A 16,784-nucleotide genomic window follows, 5' to 3' on the forward strand; every position below is an offset into this window, starting at 1 on the left:
CTTGCTGAGAGTTCTGTCTGCGAAGTCCCAGAGAGGACTGAAGCCTGGCCCGAGGATAAGATATTTCTTGGTGGTTTTATCTGGAATATTGGAATTGAAGCCATTCCTGTCCACCCAAACCCTCAAGAATTTGTTTTTCACAGCAGATGCGTTGTTGCTAGAAGTCTAAGAGGTGCTGGGTCCACCATGGGGAGCAGTATACAGACATCACCTCTCACAGCTGCTTTGAGCTTTGATGGAGATTATGGGGAATAACACTCAAAGTGGTGCCAGCAATCACTAGAATTCAAGTGTGACAAGGCAGAGATTTCTGTCTCAGTCGTCACTGTTGAATCCTCGCACTTAGAACACTTCCTGGCACATGGTGGGACCCATGAATGTTTAACAAATGCACAAATCTCAAAGCACAGGTAGGTAGGTGCTGTATTTCATCCAGATTAATGAATGGTCTTTTCCATTCTGGCCCAACAGCACGGTCCAACAGAGCATCTTCCTCTCACTGCTATCCACCTATTCTTGACGGGACAAGCGATCCTGGGAAGGGAGTGGGCAGGAATGGTGCTCTGATTGCTGAGGAAGCAGCAAGGGACATCACCCCTAGGTTATGTATGAGCCACAACTGTGTCACCATACTCTGGCCCTGTCTCCACAACACTCTGATTAATACGTAATCGAGCCTTGCCAGTTATACAAAGTAAAGGAGAAATCTCAACTCCCGTCATGGGACTTCTCACTCGGAGTGGAACATTTCATTTGCTGGATAGTCAATACCTCTTTTTATTAGTCTTGTCCAACAGGTCAATTGAGCATCCCTGGGACATATTTAGCAAAGTCCATGACAAGCTAGAAATCTGGCTTTTTCAGAAATGATTTCTATTGACAAGAAATAACATCAAAGCAACTGGCTTCTCCCAGAGTGAGAAACCCAGGAGACCAAAGTGAGTTATAATGTCTTTAATGACCTAATTGGAAGCCACACACTGCCATTCCCATAATATGTCTTTCATGCAGATCAGTTCTGCTCAATAGAGTGGGGCCCTTGACAGACGTATGAATATCAGAAAGGACAAACCAATGGGAACCTTCATGGAGGCCACCATCATCCATCTTCCTGTTGGGTACCAGCTCCATCAGTGAAGGCACACACCCATACACACACACACACACACACAGGTTTACTACAGGGATTTGAGCTCATGTAAGTAGGGGAACAATCTGTAAGGTTGTTTGAGGTCCACAGGACCAGCAATAGAGAAAGGAAGATGGAAATCAAGCGGAAGCGAAGCCCAACAGAGAGAACCCCAGGACATGAGCTAGAACCCTTCCCTTGTCTCTCACTGCCTCCTACTGGGATGTTGTTAGATCTCACAGAAAAAGCTGCTATCTCACCATAACTGGAAGCATTCTAGGAAGGAGATTTTGGGGAAGGATCCTCCAAAAACTTCAATGGAATTAAAAGGTGTTTTGCTGCCCAACAATTTTGAAACCCATGCATACCTTTTTCATAAAATACACTTGGATTTCAAATTTTTGGCATCAGAACAAACTTATCTTTTAATTCAATTTTCCACGAACTTTTTCAAGCACCCCGGTCACTGAAGCCAGCTGAACTGTCTCCTCAACAGCCACTGTAGCTTACCCTCTGGGGCGTCCTGACTCAGAGAGGTTACAAAGAAGTACCTGGGATGCTGGGAGTATCCTGCTCCATCATCTCAGCCCCAGCAGCACAGCCACTTTCATTTGGTGAAAAGCCAGCAAGCGGTACGCTTAGAATTTTGGCTTGCTTCTTTGTGCTTGCATTAGTCAGCAACAAAATACCTGAGAGAAGCTAACTGTATTTAACTCACAGTTCTGGAGGTTCAGGTCCAAGGTCAAGTGGTACCGCTGGCCTGGTGTCTGGTGAGGGTGGTCGAGAGTGTGCAGAGGAGCCAGGACACAGAGAGTGCTTAACCCTCTCGTGAGAACCCCTTTCCTAGGTCCTATCCCCCAGAGCCCCCAACATGCCAACCTCCTGAATACTATAATGAGATGAAATTACCACCCTCAGGGCCAGCACTGTGGCTCAGTAGGTTAAGCCTCTGCCTGTGGTGCCGGCATCCCATATAGGCACAAGTTTGAGTCCCAGCTGCTCCACTTCCGTTCCAGCTCCATGCTGATGACCTGGGAAAGCAGTAGAAGATGGCCCAAATCCGTGGGCCCCTGCATTCACATGGGAAGCCCAGAGGAAGCTCCTGGCACCTGACTTTGGGTCAGCCCAGCTCTGTCTACTGCGGCCATTTGAGGAGTGAAACAGTGGATGGAAGACTATTACCTCTGTCTCTCCTCTCTGTTGGTCTGTAACTCTAGCTCTCAAATAAATAAATAAATCTAGAAAGGAAGGAAGGAAGGAAGGAAGGAAGGAAGGAAGGAAGGAAGGGAGGGAGGGAGGGAGGGAGGGAGGGAGGGAGGGAGGGAGGGAGGAAGAAATTTCCACCCCCTACACAGGGCTCTGGAAACCAACCTTCAACACATGGGCCTTTGAGCAGCATTAAATATCCAAACTAACAACCCAACGAGAAAAGTGTTGCATTTAGAGTCAACACATTCATCTACGTTTTATGCAGAACACTTAGAAAACCAAAGCAGGGAAAAGATACCAACTTAGCACGCCATTACTACTCTTTCAACACACCCCTCTTCTGGGGCTACTCCCCTACCCACATGCCCGTACTCAGAACTTCCCACCACATACATTCTGTTTTATGAACTAGCTTTTTCCCTTTACAAATATAATAGGAATATTTCCATGTCGATCAATGCCCTTTTGCAACAGAATTTTAATAATGGCTTCAAAGTCCAATGTATCAATCCTCTTTGAGGAACCCTTCTTCAATTTTTGCTTATTAGGAATAATTATTTTACTGACTCCTTCTAAACTACAGTTGATAAACTCGGGTCCAAGACTGTGTTTGCTCCATAAATCCCAGTAAGGGACACTCAAGGCAAGTGCTGGATTTTTCCAAAATAATCCCAGCTCTCTGGTGTGTGTTTTACAAGTGGCCTAGTCTGCCCAAGCAGAAATAAATTCCAGAAAGAAGCAGGCATGGTGAATGCAGGTCTTTCAGGGACATCAGCCAGTCCCCTGAACTCGCTTCCCCACATCCAAACAGCCTGGTCCTGAGAGTGCTTCCTGTGTCTGGTTTCCACTTAAAGGGACCTTTTAGCCAAAAGCAGCATCCAATGCAAATTGGATGGCTCCTCTGCTGATGGGGGAAAAACCAGAAGCCGACAAGGAGTCTTGGGACGAAAACTAGACACTAATAACACGCTGACTCCCTTGCTGTTTACCAGACAGGGATGAGCTGCTGGTTTCCTGAAAGGAAAGAAAAGCTGGCTCATGTTCTAAATCCCTAAAAGCTCTGTCTCTGAGAAAAAGAGCAGTGTTTCCGGATACTACCCCAACTCTCCACTAGGCCTGCAGCTTTCTCCCTGGTCTGAAGTACTCCTCCACCCCCTGAGCAAAGACACAAAGTGGAAACTGGCTTCTTACATTTTTATCCTGGTGGTAAGATTGGCATAATCCTTTTTTTGATTATTATTAAGATTTATATATTATTATTAAGATTTATTTAGAAGGCAGAGCAACAGAGGGAGTGACAGATGGGGAGTGATAAAGATGGGGAAGGAGGGAGAGAGAAACCTTCCATTTGCTGGTTCATTTCCCAGATGGCTGCAACAGCCAGGCCAGGCAGAAGCCAAGAGCCTGGAGCCCCATCCTAGTCTCACATGTGGTTGGTAGGAGGACAAATGTTTGAGCCGTCTTGTGCTGCCTTCCCAGGTACATCAGCAGGGAACTGGACTGGAAGAGGGCTTGCCAAGACTCAAACCAGCTGCTGTTGTGGCAAGTGGTGCCTTAATTGGCCTCACCATAATGCAAGTCCCAACACATTCCTTTTAGATACATTGTGTTGAGTGCACTGGGGATATGCACAGGTGACATCATGGTCAGAAAGTGCAGAAGTATCTGAATGCTGCCATTTGCCCACCCAGTGGCATAGCAGGTTAAGCCTTCTGCATGTAATGCTGCCATCCACATCTCAGATGCTCCAAATCCCATCCAGCTCCATGCTAATGGCCTGAGAAAAGCATCAGAAGAATGGCCTAAGTGCTGGGGTCCCAGCACCCACATGGGAAACTCAAAAAAAATCTCCAGACTCTTGGCTCCAGCTTGGCCTAGCACTGGCCCTTGCGGCCATTTGGGGGATGAATCCATGGATGGAAGATCTGTGTCTCTCTTCCTCTCTTTGTAACTCTGCCTTTCAAATAAATAAAAAAATATATTTTTTTCGAAAGAAAGTCATCTCCATCCCAAGTCATGAAAATATTATGTATTGTCGTTTCAGCCTTTAAAATTAACTCCTTTAATTTCTACTGCAATGTGGCTTCCACCATCTGATGCATTACAAATCACTTGAGGTCATTTTCTAATTCCTCAAACCAACCTGTATTTTTGTCTCTTTAAAATTTCAGTTTTCTGACCTATTTGCCAATTCTGTCTCCTCCCTGCTCCCTAAAAACACATATTTTACCTTCAAAAAATGATTCCTGAGTCCACAAAGGAAAGTGAAGTTTTTCTCCAGTTTTTCTGACTACCAACTTTCTTTCCCTGTAGTCTCCACCTGCCCCTTAAATATGTGGGTCTCTGACTTTCTCTCTGTGTCTCTTCTTTTCCCTAGGTGCATGTCCTGGCTTCAAACTCATCACAGGAGTTCCCCACTACTAATACATTATCTATTCTCCGTTAACAAATTATGGACTCCCTAATACAACTTCCTGTACCTCACCCATGGGCCTAATCTTTGTTTACAGTCTCCAGCTGAACAAATCCACCTGTGAGACCCCTGAAACTCTCAAACCATTGAACGTAATAGTCAACTTGTTTCCACAGCCTCTGCCTACCATTTCTTCCCATATTTCTCTTTAATAATGATTAATTATGAATAATTCACCTTTCTGTTTCATTTTCCTGTTATTTACAACAAACATGGATCATGGACACAATTTCCTTGGTTCATGATTTAAGGACAATTTCCATGATTTACCCATTCAGGTGTTCAGCCTCAGAAAGCACATTTTTTGTGCCATTTAGACCAAAAGAAACCAGCTCACAGAGGACAAAAGATTAATAGGAAGAAAATTAGTTAATCCTCCCTTGTCGCTCCCCCTCTTCATGGAGGAACGACACTAAACCCTGCCTAGGCTTCATATCCGAGTCACGGCACCATTATGTCGCTCCCCGTCTTCGTGGAGGAACGACACTAAACCCTGCGCTGTTCTTTCGTCTGCTCGGCCCTCCCCAGGTTTGCTGCTGGTTCTTCCCGGGTTGGCTACTGACCCTTCCACCTCCGTGGAAGGGCGGTTCCCCCTGGCCACTTTCCCCACTTCCGCAGGGGAGCGGCACACCGCCGGCCGGCTCTCTCTGGGGCTGCACAGGTGTTCCTCAGGTGTTCCCCTTAGATGTTCCTGGTGCATGCTGTCTCTCTCCTCCTTTATAGTCCTCTTCCACCAATCCCAACTCTGCTACCCACACGCCGAGTACGCTGCTCTCCTCCAATCAGGAGCAGGTCCTACAGTTTATTGGTTGAACTGGAGGCAACTGCGTAGAAGCTGTTTCTCCCTTCTCAGCGCCATATTGTGGGAGAGCAGATGCATAGAATAAGTCTTAATTCCAGTAACTTAGTCTAGTCCGGGTTGCTCCCCACACTCCCTCCCAACAATGAAAAGCCCAGGACCAGATGGATTCACTGCTGAATTCTACCAGACATTTAAAGAAGAACTAACTCCAATTCTTCTCAAACTATTCAGAACAATTGAAAGAGAGGGAATCCTCCCAAATTCTTTCTATGAAGCCAGCATCACCTTAATTCATAAACCTGAAAAAGATACAGCAGAGAAAGAGAGTTACAGACCAATTTCCCTGATGAATGTAGATGCAAAAATCCTCAATAGAATTCTGTCCAATAGAATGCAACAACACATCAGAAAGATCAACCACCCAGGCCAAGTGGGATTTATCCCTGGTATGCAGGGATGGTTCAATGTTTGCAAGTCAATCAATGTGATACACCACATTAACAAACTGCAGAAGAAAAACTATATGATTATCTCAATAGATGCAGAGAAAGCATTCGATAAAATACAACACCCTTTCATGGTGAAAACTCTAAGCAAATTGGGTATAGAAGGAACATTTCTCAATACAATCAAAGCAATTTATGAAAAACCCACAGCCAGCATCCTATTGAATGGGGAAAAGTTGGAAGCATTCCCACTGAGATCTGGTACCAGACAGGGATGCCCACTCTCACCATTCCTAGTCAATATAGTACTGGAAGTTTTAGCCAGAACCATGAGGCAAGAAAAAGAAATTAAAGGGATACAAATTGGGAAAGAAGAAATCAAACTATCCCTCTTTGCAGATGATATGATTCTTTATTTAGGGGCTCCAAAGAACTGTACTAAGAGACTATTGGAACTTATAGAAGAGTTTGGCAAAGTAGCAGGATATAAAATCAATGCACAAAAATCAACAGCCTTTGTATACACAGGCAATGCCACGGCTGAGAAAGAACTGCTAAGATCAATCCCATTCACAATAGCTACAAAAACAATCAAATACCTTGGAATCAACTTAACCAAGAATGTCAAAGATCTCTACGACGAGAATCACAAAATCTTAAATAAAGAAATAGAAGAGGATACCAAAAAATGGAAAAATCTTCCATGCTCATGGATTGGAAGAATCAACATCATCAAAATGTCCATTTTCCCAAAAGCAATTTACAGATTCAATGTGAAACCAATCAAAATACCAAAGACATTCTTCTTATATCTGGAAAAAATGATGCTGAAATTCACATGGAGAACCAGGAGACCTTGGATAGCTAAAGCAATCTTGTACAACAAAAACAAAGCTGGAGGCATCACAATACCAGATTTCAGGACATACTACAGGGCAGTTGTAATCAAAACATGATGGTACTGGTACAGAAACAGATGGATAGACCAATGGAACAGAATAGAAACACCAGAAATCAATCCAAACATCTACAGCCAACTTATATTTGATCAAGGATCTAAAACCAATTCCTGGAGCAAGGACAGTCTATTCAATAAATGGTGCTGGGAAAACTGGGTTTCCATGTGCAGAATCATGAAGCAAGACCCCTACCTTTCACCTTACACAAAAATCCACTCAACATGGATTAAAGACTTAAATCTATGACCTGACACCATCAAATTATTAGAGAGCATTGGAGAAACCCTGCAAGATATAGGCACAGGCAAAGATTTATTGGAAAAGACCCCAGAGGCACAGGCAGTCAAAGCCAAAATTAATAACTGGGATTGCATCAAATTGAGAAGTTTCTGTACTGCAAAAGAAACAGTCAGGAAAGTGAAGAGGAAACCGAAAAAATGGCAAAAATATTTGCAAATTATGCAACCGATAAAGGATTAATAACCAGAATCTACAAAAAGGTCAAGAAACTCCACAACATCAAAGCAAACAACCCACTTAAGAGATGGGCCAAGGACCTCAATAGACATTTTTCAAAAGAGGAAATCCAAATGTCTAATGGACACATGAAAAAATGTTCAGGATCACTAGCCATCAGGGAAATGCAAATCACAACCACAATGAGGTTTCACCTCACCCCGGTTAGAATGGCTTACATACAGAAATCAACTAACAACAGATGCTGGCGAGGATGTGGGGGGTAAAGGGACACTAACCCACTGTTGGTTGGAATGCAAACTGGTAAAGCCACTATGGAAGACAGTTTGGAGATTCCTCAGAAACCTGAATATAGCCCTACCACATGACCCAGCCATCCCACTCCTTGGAATTTACCCAAAGGAAATTAAATTGGCAAATAAAAAAGCTGTCTGTACCTCAATGTTTATTGCAGCTCAATTCACAATAGCTAAGACCTGGAATCAACCAAAATACCTAAATGCCCATCAACAGAAGACTGCATAAAGAAATTGTGGGAAATGTACTCTATAGAATACTATACATCAGTAAAAAAAAAAAAATGAAATCTGGTCATTTGCCACAAAATGGAGGAATCTGGGAAACATCATGCTGAGTGAAATCAGCCAGTCCCAAAGGGACAAATATCATATGTTCTCCCTGATCGGTGACAGCTAACCAAGCACCTGAAAGGAAACCTGTAGAAGTGAAACTGACACAATGAAAAGCAATGACTTGATTAGCACTTGTCCTGTCAAAGAACAACTTACTATTTTATCCCTTTTAGTATTTTTTTTTTGTTCTACTTAATACTATTGGTTGAACTCTTTAATTAACAATTATTCTTAGGTGTTAAAATTTAACTGAAAAGTGATCCCTGTAAAATATATGAGTGGGAATAAGAGAGGGAGGAGATGTACAGTTTGGCACTTGCTCACATGGACTTACCCCTAATGGTAGAGCTAGAAACATACCAGAGATTCCAATTCAATCCCATCAAGGTGTCATGTATCAATGCCATCTCACTAGTCAAAGTGATCAGCTTAAGTTCATAACTGATCATAATGATAGGGTTAGGTGTCAAAGGAATAACATAAACAAGACTAGTGTCTGCTAATAATAACTGCTATAATTAAAAAGGAGAGAATGATCCAACATGGGAAGCAGGATACACAGCAGACTCATAGATGGCAGATGTCCTAAACAGCACTCTGGCCTCAGAATCAGCCTATAAGACATTCAGATCTGGCTAAAAAGCCCATGAGAGTTTCTCAGGTATGGAAAGCCAAGACACTGTGGAAAAAAAAAAATGACCTAAATGAAAGATCTCTGTGAGATCCCAGCAGAAAGAACAGGCCATCAAAGGAGGTACCTTTCTCTGAAGGAAGGAGAGAATTTCCACTTTGATTATGGCCTTGTCTAAATAAGGTCGGGGTGTGTGAACTCAAGAGGCTTCCAAAGCCTTGGCAGCTCATGACAAGAGCTTCGGGTGGTTACTGACGTCGTAAATAAGAGTGTCAATTGTTAAATCAACAACAGGAGTCACTGTGCACCTACTCTCCATGTAGGATCTCTGTCCTTAATGTGTTGTACTATGCGAATTAACAGTAAAACTACTACTCAAACAGTATTTTATACTTTGTGTGTGTGGGTGCAGTCTGTTGAAATCTTAGTATATACTAAGTTGATCTTCTGTATATAAAGATAATTGAAAATGAATCTTGATGAAGAATGGGATGGGAGAGGGAGTAGGAGATGGGATGGTTGTTGGGCGGGGGAGGGAGGTTATGGAGGGAAAAGCCACTATAATCCTAATGCTGTACTTTGGAAATTTATATTTATTAAATAAAAGTTGAAAAAAATTAGTTAATCCTGAGAAAGGTAACCCTTTTCAATGGTTCTCTCTACAATTTTCACTGATCTTGCTCCAAGCACAGGCAAAGTCAGCAAGTCTCTGAATTCCAAGGAAGAACAAGGATCTTGTTGTTGTCACCTGAACGTTGAAAGCTGTTTCCACCAGGTCCAGCTTGGGAGGCCCACAGAGAGGAATTGTGGTGATTTTTCCACTGTGGGCTGCCCTTGCCCTTGGTGGAAGGGGGTGAATACTAACTTAGTTGTGTTCTCGGACAATCTTGGCAGAACAGCCAGGCCAAACTCACAATAAATTTGCAATGTCAGTACACCTAGGAAAAAACCAGGTTGAATGTTTGCCTTCCTTAAAAAAAATGGGCTGTTCCTTGCAGTTAGTGCTTAGAGAATGGGACAGAAGATGCAACCAGATGGGGTCAGTTAGGTGCTAAGAAAGAAATGGATTTCAAAATGAAGTTGGTGAGTGCTAGGAGATGATGATGGTGATGATGATAAAGGAGGAGGAGGAGGAAGACGAGGAGGCGGGGAAAGGAGAAGGAGAAGGAAGAAGAGGAGAAGGAAGGAGAAGAAGAAATTATTAGAAGTGAATCCACAAACATCTCTAACAGGTATAAGTCATTACACTGATTATTTTCATAGCATTTTAATCTTCCCACTATTGCTGGTAAATAGTCATTGTGATCCCCAATTTATAGGAGAGTGAGAACCACAGAGATTAATGAGGCTGCTCAAGTCACCGAGCTGGCAAAGGAGAGAACTGTGATTCAACTCCAGGTTTAGATGGTGTCATTGGTGCACTTTCCATTACTGCAAGTGGCTGTGGAAAGCAAAGAAGTAATGAGGAGTCTGGCTGTTCCAGGGCAACTTCATCACCATGTCTGGGAGACCCCACAAGCAGACAAGATGGGAAGGAGCCAGAGAAACACTGAGTCCTGAAGAGGGGAGGGAACTGGTTCAAGATGAGATCAAAATGGAAACAAACTCACAGAAGTAGCTGCATGTCCCCAGAGTGGAGCCCCAGTGACCCGGGCAGAAGCTCCTTCATGAATTCACTTGGGTACAGCAATCTTTCCTTACCCATTGCCACGAAAGAGGGTGGGTCACAGTGAGATGGAGGGGAAGGGAGAAGTGAGGACAAATGCTTTCTATGTAAGACAGAACTTTCTAGAACAGAACTGGCTGCCTTTCTGGGTAGTGAATTCCCCACAGTGGGAAATGTTCAAAACAGAGATGTTTCGGTATATTATATCAGGAACTCAAGGATCAAGCTGAACTTCATGACTGCCTGTTTCTCTTGAACTTGAGATTTCACCATCCTAATCCCACTGCCCTGGCTTTACCAGAAATTTTCACACTGATCTCCTGGGTAAGCCCATAAACCCTCAAATCCCCTTCCCCAAGATATGGGTGTCCTCCTTCAGTCAACTCTAATAGAAGATCCAAGTGAGAAGTTGAGAAATCTGCGGCCAGCACTGTGGCACAGAAGGTTAAGCCACCACCTGCAGTGTTGGCACCGCCCTCCCCCACCCCATGTGGGCTCCAGTTCAAGTCCTGGCTGCTCCACTTGCGATCCAACTCCCTGTTAATGCACCTGGGAAAGTAGCAGTTGGCCCAAGTCCTTGGGCCTCTGTCACCCATATACCCATGTTGGAGACCCCAAAGAAGCTCTGGGCTCCTGGCTTCAGCCTAGCCCAGCCCAGCCCAGCCCCTTGTAGCCATTTGGGAAGTGAATGAGTAAAGGGAGCTCGCTCTCTCTCCCCCACCTCCACCCTTCTCTCTCTCTCTGCCATTCAAATAAGTAAATAAAAAAAAATATGTTGAGAAGTCTAAGAATAGTCATTTCACTCTTACAAGGTTACACACTAATAGCTTACTTATTGAACTGACCCCCAAAAATTCTACCTCTACCATAGTGTCTTGAGTAAGAATAACTGAATTTGAGTCACCTCCTGACTCTGAAACTTCCTAGTCAAACCATTTCACATAAAGCGCATTTGTGAGGGCCCCTCTAAACATCAGCCATTCTGTTCAACATGGAACTGTGCTATCAACACAGCAGCCACTAGCCAGCCACATGTGCCCAATGAGCACTTCAAGAGGACAGCACTGATCCAGATATCAGGGAAGAAGACAAGTCTATGTGCAAGGTTTAATATGGGGCAGGTGAAAGAATTGCATGTGTTAGAAGTTCTATCATAGGAGTATGCTTAGCATGGGTGTAACTGAAACCCACTTTGTAGGACTGGCATCATGGCAGGAGTGAGTCTGAGACCCTTATGCAGGTGCAATGCCTCATGTATCTGTATGACAACACTGAAGGCAGCCCAAGCACTCTGGCCACCTACTGTGATGAGATGTGGCTCTCTGCACATTTCCTATATAGGCTTTAGTTGTAAGAACTCAACTAATAAGTGACAACTAATAAGTGACATCTGAACTTTTAATCAAAAGCCACCAGTTCTTGCTCTTTAGTCAATGCTGCTTCAAATTAGCTGTGTCTCATTACCCACTTTCCTAAAACCTGTCACCAACATGGTCTTTAAATTCTGTGACACTTTGAGCAAATCATAGCTGTAACAGCCCAAGTGAAAACAAGGCCATTTTGCACATATCGCAGGCTGATATTTTCTTCATGCATTTCAGTCTCCCTTGTGCTATAGTCAAGTTCAGACCTATCACCTCTCTTAAATTCTGTCCTTGAACCTCTGACCACAGCCTGCAAATGTGTTCAGCCTTGAGTATTAATAGACAAATAGCAGTGAGGCCGGATGGATTTGTTGGTTGGATTGGAGACTCTGGAAAACAGCTTAGAGCAACTTTAAAATAGCAACAGTGAAATAAACACACCAGTTACACAGGGTGGCCAGGGGTTGTGCTGCAAACAGCAATTTATTAAAGAAAATAAAACCTTGGTGACAGCTTTAAAATCCTCATCAAAACATTTTTTGTCTAAAAGCAGTATTTTTACAGTTCCTATTCCCTGGCTAAAAATGTGCTGCTTCTTCTTAAATAGCCCTTTCAGAAACCCAGATCCAGCCCAGGAGACGAGCTAGTGACATCATCCTGCTCTACAAAAAATGAATTGTTCAGCATCCAGGAAAATGAAATGAAGATTGTGTTCCCCAAAGGCAAGGTGGGGAAGGGGCTACCCCCTCTCATTACCTGTGGTGTGTATGTAGCTCTGTGTGTGTATAGGCATATGTGCACGTGCACAGCTCTTGATGCAGTTTTGTTCAGCTTGCTGCTATTCCACAGCTTTTCTTGTTGACTGTTTGAGGGAGGGGCTTCGCCTAAATGGAGCAGGCCACATCAAATGTCAGTCAGCATTTGTAACAAGGACAGCAGTCTTTGATTGTTGATAATGTTCTCAGATTCACCTGTACCCCCAATACCCTCCACTCCCTACCTCTTCTCCCAACCAACCATATCAGCCAATTAGCTTTTCTTCTTTTTTTTTGTTTATTTTGTTTCTGGTTTTTATTTTTTGTTTTTCATGGGTTTTTTGTTTATTTGTTTGTTTTTTGTTTCTTCCATGAAGGAGACTGGATTGAACTTGGAATCCCTGTAAAAGAAAGAGATGTTAAGGGAAAGTCCCCATCCCTGTCTATCTCGAGGTCAAGCACCTACACGACATCAGAGACTCCCCTGTGCTGAGAAGGAAGGTTTCTTAGCATGACTCCAAGTGGCGCTGCACCAGGTGAGTCCCTTCACTCTTCCATGGGTTGACTTGCTGCTTCCCTTCGTTGGTCAAGTGCCTTATCGCTTGAGTCTCAAGAGGAGGTAGGAATGGAAGGAAGCAAATCAAATCTTCCCTGCTACACATTAGCAAATATTTATTGGGCAAATATTATGTGCCAAGTACCATAACTACATGCATAGTTGAGCAAGCATCACATAGCCTCCCTTCAGGAGCTTGGAGAATCAATATCCAGCACATAAATGGATTAAGTCAATGAAATCTTAAATGAGTACCCAGTTGTGATAAGGGCTATCAAGAAAGCGGGGCACTTTGAAGGCAAACAGCAGGGTAGGACCTGTGGAGATTATGCAGGTGGAAAAGTCCTGTCTGAGGAAGGGACACATCAGGTCAGACCTGAAAGACAAAAAGTGACATGAACATAAAGTTCAAGTGTGGGAGGCACTGCATGCAGAGACAGAGGCAAAGCATGTGCAAAGACACTACTAGGGCAGAGGAAGAAACTTGGGTACAATTCAAAAGATGGCAAAAGGTCTCTGTGACCAGAGAATATCACCAAGTAGAGCCAGGTAAAGCCTCATCAGGACAAAGGCCTCATAAACCTTATTAAGGTTGGGTTCATCTTAAGCATGATGAAGAAATCTGGAGGGTTTAAGGAGAAGAGTGGCAATTCACTTTACTGATGCATGGAGCATTCATTTGTGTTGGATAGAGCTGAGGTGACATGGGCTAGGACAAGAGATCTTGGTGACTTGGGTTGGGATGAGCAGTAGAGAACAAAGATGGCAAACTGACATGAAGATGGGGAGAGGAACCACAGCCCTTGCTGCTGACAAGGCTATAGAGAGGGGGGTTGACGGCAAGGGCATAAAGATGACCCTCAGGTTTCCAAATTGCCCACTTTCTAGATGACGGAAACAAAACTGCGACATGGACAGCTCAAGGACATTAGTGGGGTAAGAATACAGAGTTTAGTCATTGACTTGTGGGTTTGCCATGTATCTGAGACACCCAACTGGAAGTGTCACATGGGAAAGGGGAACCGAGTCTGAAGAGAGGCCAGCCAAGCTTGGGAGGTAACTGTGGGAGCCCCAGACAGAGAACTTGAGGCCACAAAAAAGGAACAGGATCATCTAGTGAGAGTCCAGAGGATTCAAGTAATAGGAACACCCAGCAGTAAAGGTGAAGAAGAGGCAAATTGTCAAGCTTTTAATCAGAACAAACATGTGAGCTTCAGGGAACCACTCGGTAGGATGCTTTAACGGTAGATACAGGTCATGAGACATTTGTCCAAACCCACACAATGGGTACTACCAAGAGTGAACAGGAATGTAAACTACAGACTCTCATTAATACCAACACAGCAATACTTGTTCATTGGTTGTAACAAATACACCACGCTAATTCAAGATGCTGATTACACAAGAAAGAGTGGGAGGGGTCAGGGTGGGAAGCAGGAATATATGGGAATGCCCTCTATTTCCTGCTCCTTTTTTCTGTCAACGTAGATCTATTGTAAAAAATCAAGTCTGTTAATTTAAGAATGCAGCATAGGCTTTAGGATATGGCTTGCAGAAGAACAAATCAAAAAGGTGCCAGAGGCTGGTGCTACGGCTCAGTAGGCTAATCCTCCGCCTGTGGTGCCGGCACCCTGGGTTCTTGTCCAGGTTGGGGAGCCGGATTCTTTCCTGGTTGCTCCTCTTCCAGTCCAGCTCTCTGCTGTGGCCCCGGAATGCAGTGGAGGACGGCCTAAGTGCTTGGGCCCTGCACCCGCACAGGAGACCAGGAGGAAGCACCTGGCTCCTGGCTTCTGATCGGCACAGTGCAGGGGCCATAGCGGCCATTTGGGGGTTGAATATACAGAAAAGAAGACCTTTCTCTCTGTCTCTAACTTTGCCTGTCAAAAAAAAAAAGTGCCAGAAGCTTTATGATAAAGGAAGAAAAGCTTAAAAATAATATAGATTTATTTTAAAGAAAAAAGACATCTTGACCTTGCAAGTCTAGCTTGAGTACAATGCAGATCAAACACCCAGGAGAAACCTTGAGTTTTCTACCCGACATCTTTTCTTAGTGAAGGGTTTGGGAGAATGGTAAAGAACATTTTTGGGTCAAGCATGAGATCAATTGGAAAGCATTCATCTTGTTGCTCTATTTAAACCAAAGCACATTTTCACAGCCCAGATCTTCTGAAGTCAATCAAAACTAGATTATAATATCTAATGCCCTTGGGATCTTATCATCAGACAAAACAATTTAATTTTTCTTAGGCTCACTGTCAACCGCCTGTAAGATGAGGAAAATGCCTATCCTACAGGCTTACTCTGAAGACTTAAATTACTTGTAATTCCATACATTGTATACACTATTATAATTAATACTACGGGTCTTATTATATAGTCTATATTGTGCTAAGTGCTCTGTAAACCATTATTTCATGCCATCTTTCCGACAGCCCTTTAAAGCAAGCATTCCTAGCCCAACTGTCAAGAATAAAGACTCATGGGGCCGGCACTGTGCACAGTAGGTTAACCATCCGCCTGCGGCGCAGCATCCCATATGGGCACTGGTTCTACTCCTGCCTGCTCCACTTCTGATCCAGCTCTCTGCTATGGCCTGGGAAAGCAGAAGATGGCCCAAGTCTTTGGGCCCCTGCACCCACATGGGAGACCAGGAAGAAGCGCCTGGCTCCTGATTAGTGCAGCTCCAGCCGTTGTGGCCATCTGGGGAGTGAACCAGTGAAAGGAAGACCTTTCTCTCGGTCTCTCCATCTCACTGTCTGTAACTCTACCTCTCATATAAATAAATAAAATCTTTATTAAAAAAATAGAGTAGGCTGGTGCTGTGGCTCACTTGGCTAATCCTCTGCTTGTGGCACTGGCACCCGGGGTTCTAGTCCTGTTTGGGGCAACAGATTCTGTCCTGATTGCTCCTCTTCCATTCCAGCTCTCTGCTGTGGCCCGGGAAGGCACTGGAGGATGGCCCAAGTGCTTGGGCCCTGCACCCGCATGGGAGACCTGGAGGCACCTGGCTCCTGGTTTCGGATTGATGCAGCACACTGGCAGTAGCAGCCATTTGGGGGGTGAACCAATGGAAGGAAGACCTTTCTCTTTCTCTCTCTCTCTCTCTCTCCTCTCTCTCTCTCACTGTCTAACTCTGCTTGTCAAAAAAATAAATAAATAAAGACTCAGAGTTGACTTGACTAAGATCACATGGTCAATAAATGAAGGAAGTGATGTGAACAGAGACCAGCCTGTTTCCGCAATGCTCTCAATGCTTTTGTACAGGCTACCCTTATAGGTAAAGTAATAACAAGTAAAAATCTTTTTTATGGAGCCAGCGCTGTGGTGTAGCTGCTGAAGCTGCCACCTGCAGCACCAGCATCCCATATGGGCACTGGTTCGGGTCCCCGTTGCTCCAATTCCTATCTAGCTCTCTGCTATGGCCTTGGGAGGGCAGTGGAGGATGGTCTGGTGCTTGGGCCACTGCACTCACGTAGGGGACCTGGAGGAAGCTCCTGGATCCTGGCTTCAAATCAGCCTAGCTCTGGCTGTTGCAGCCATTTAGGGAGTGAGCAAGCAGATGGAAGGCACCTCTCCCTCTCTTTCTCTCTGCCTCTGCCCCCTGTAATTCTACCTTTCAAATAAATTAATAAATCTTTTAAAAAATCATTTTCATTTCACACTCACATTGCTAAATTATGTCATA

General features: G+C 44.1%; 1 long non-coding RNA gene across 2 annotated transcripts in view; it reads right to left on the bottom strand.

Annotated features, from left to right (window-relative positions):
* The window catches only part of LOC149121026 (uncharacterized), a 104,746-nt gene that overhangs the window by 69,908 nt on the left and 18,054 nt on the right, over window positions 1-16,784 (bottom strand). Inside the window, exon 3 of one of the 2 annotated variants that reach the window (XR_016224859.1) lies at window positions 13,195-13,475. The exons of the other annotated variant lie outside the window; for it this stretch is intronic. This is a non-coding gene — a long non-coding RNA (uncharacterized LOC149121026). Of the gene's footprint in view, window positions 1-13,194; window positions 13,476-16,784 lie in introns of those variants that run through there. 2 annotated transcript variants of the gene reach the window in all.

Source organism: Oryctolagus cuniculus, chromosome 18 (assembly GCF_051225735.1).
Source record: "Oryctolagus cuniculus isolate XC-2025 breed Fujian yellow rabbit chromosome 18, ASM5122573v1, whole genome shotgun sequence".
NCBI lineage: Eukaryota > Metazoa > Chordata > Mammalia > Lagomorpha > Leporidae > Oryctolagus > Oryctolagus cuniculus.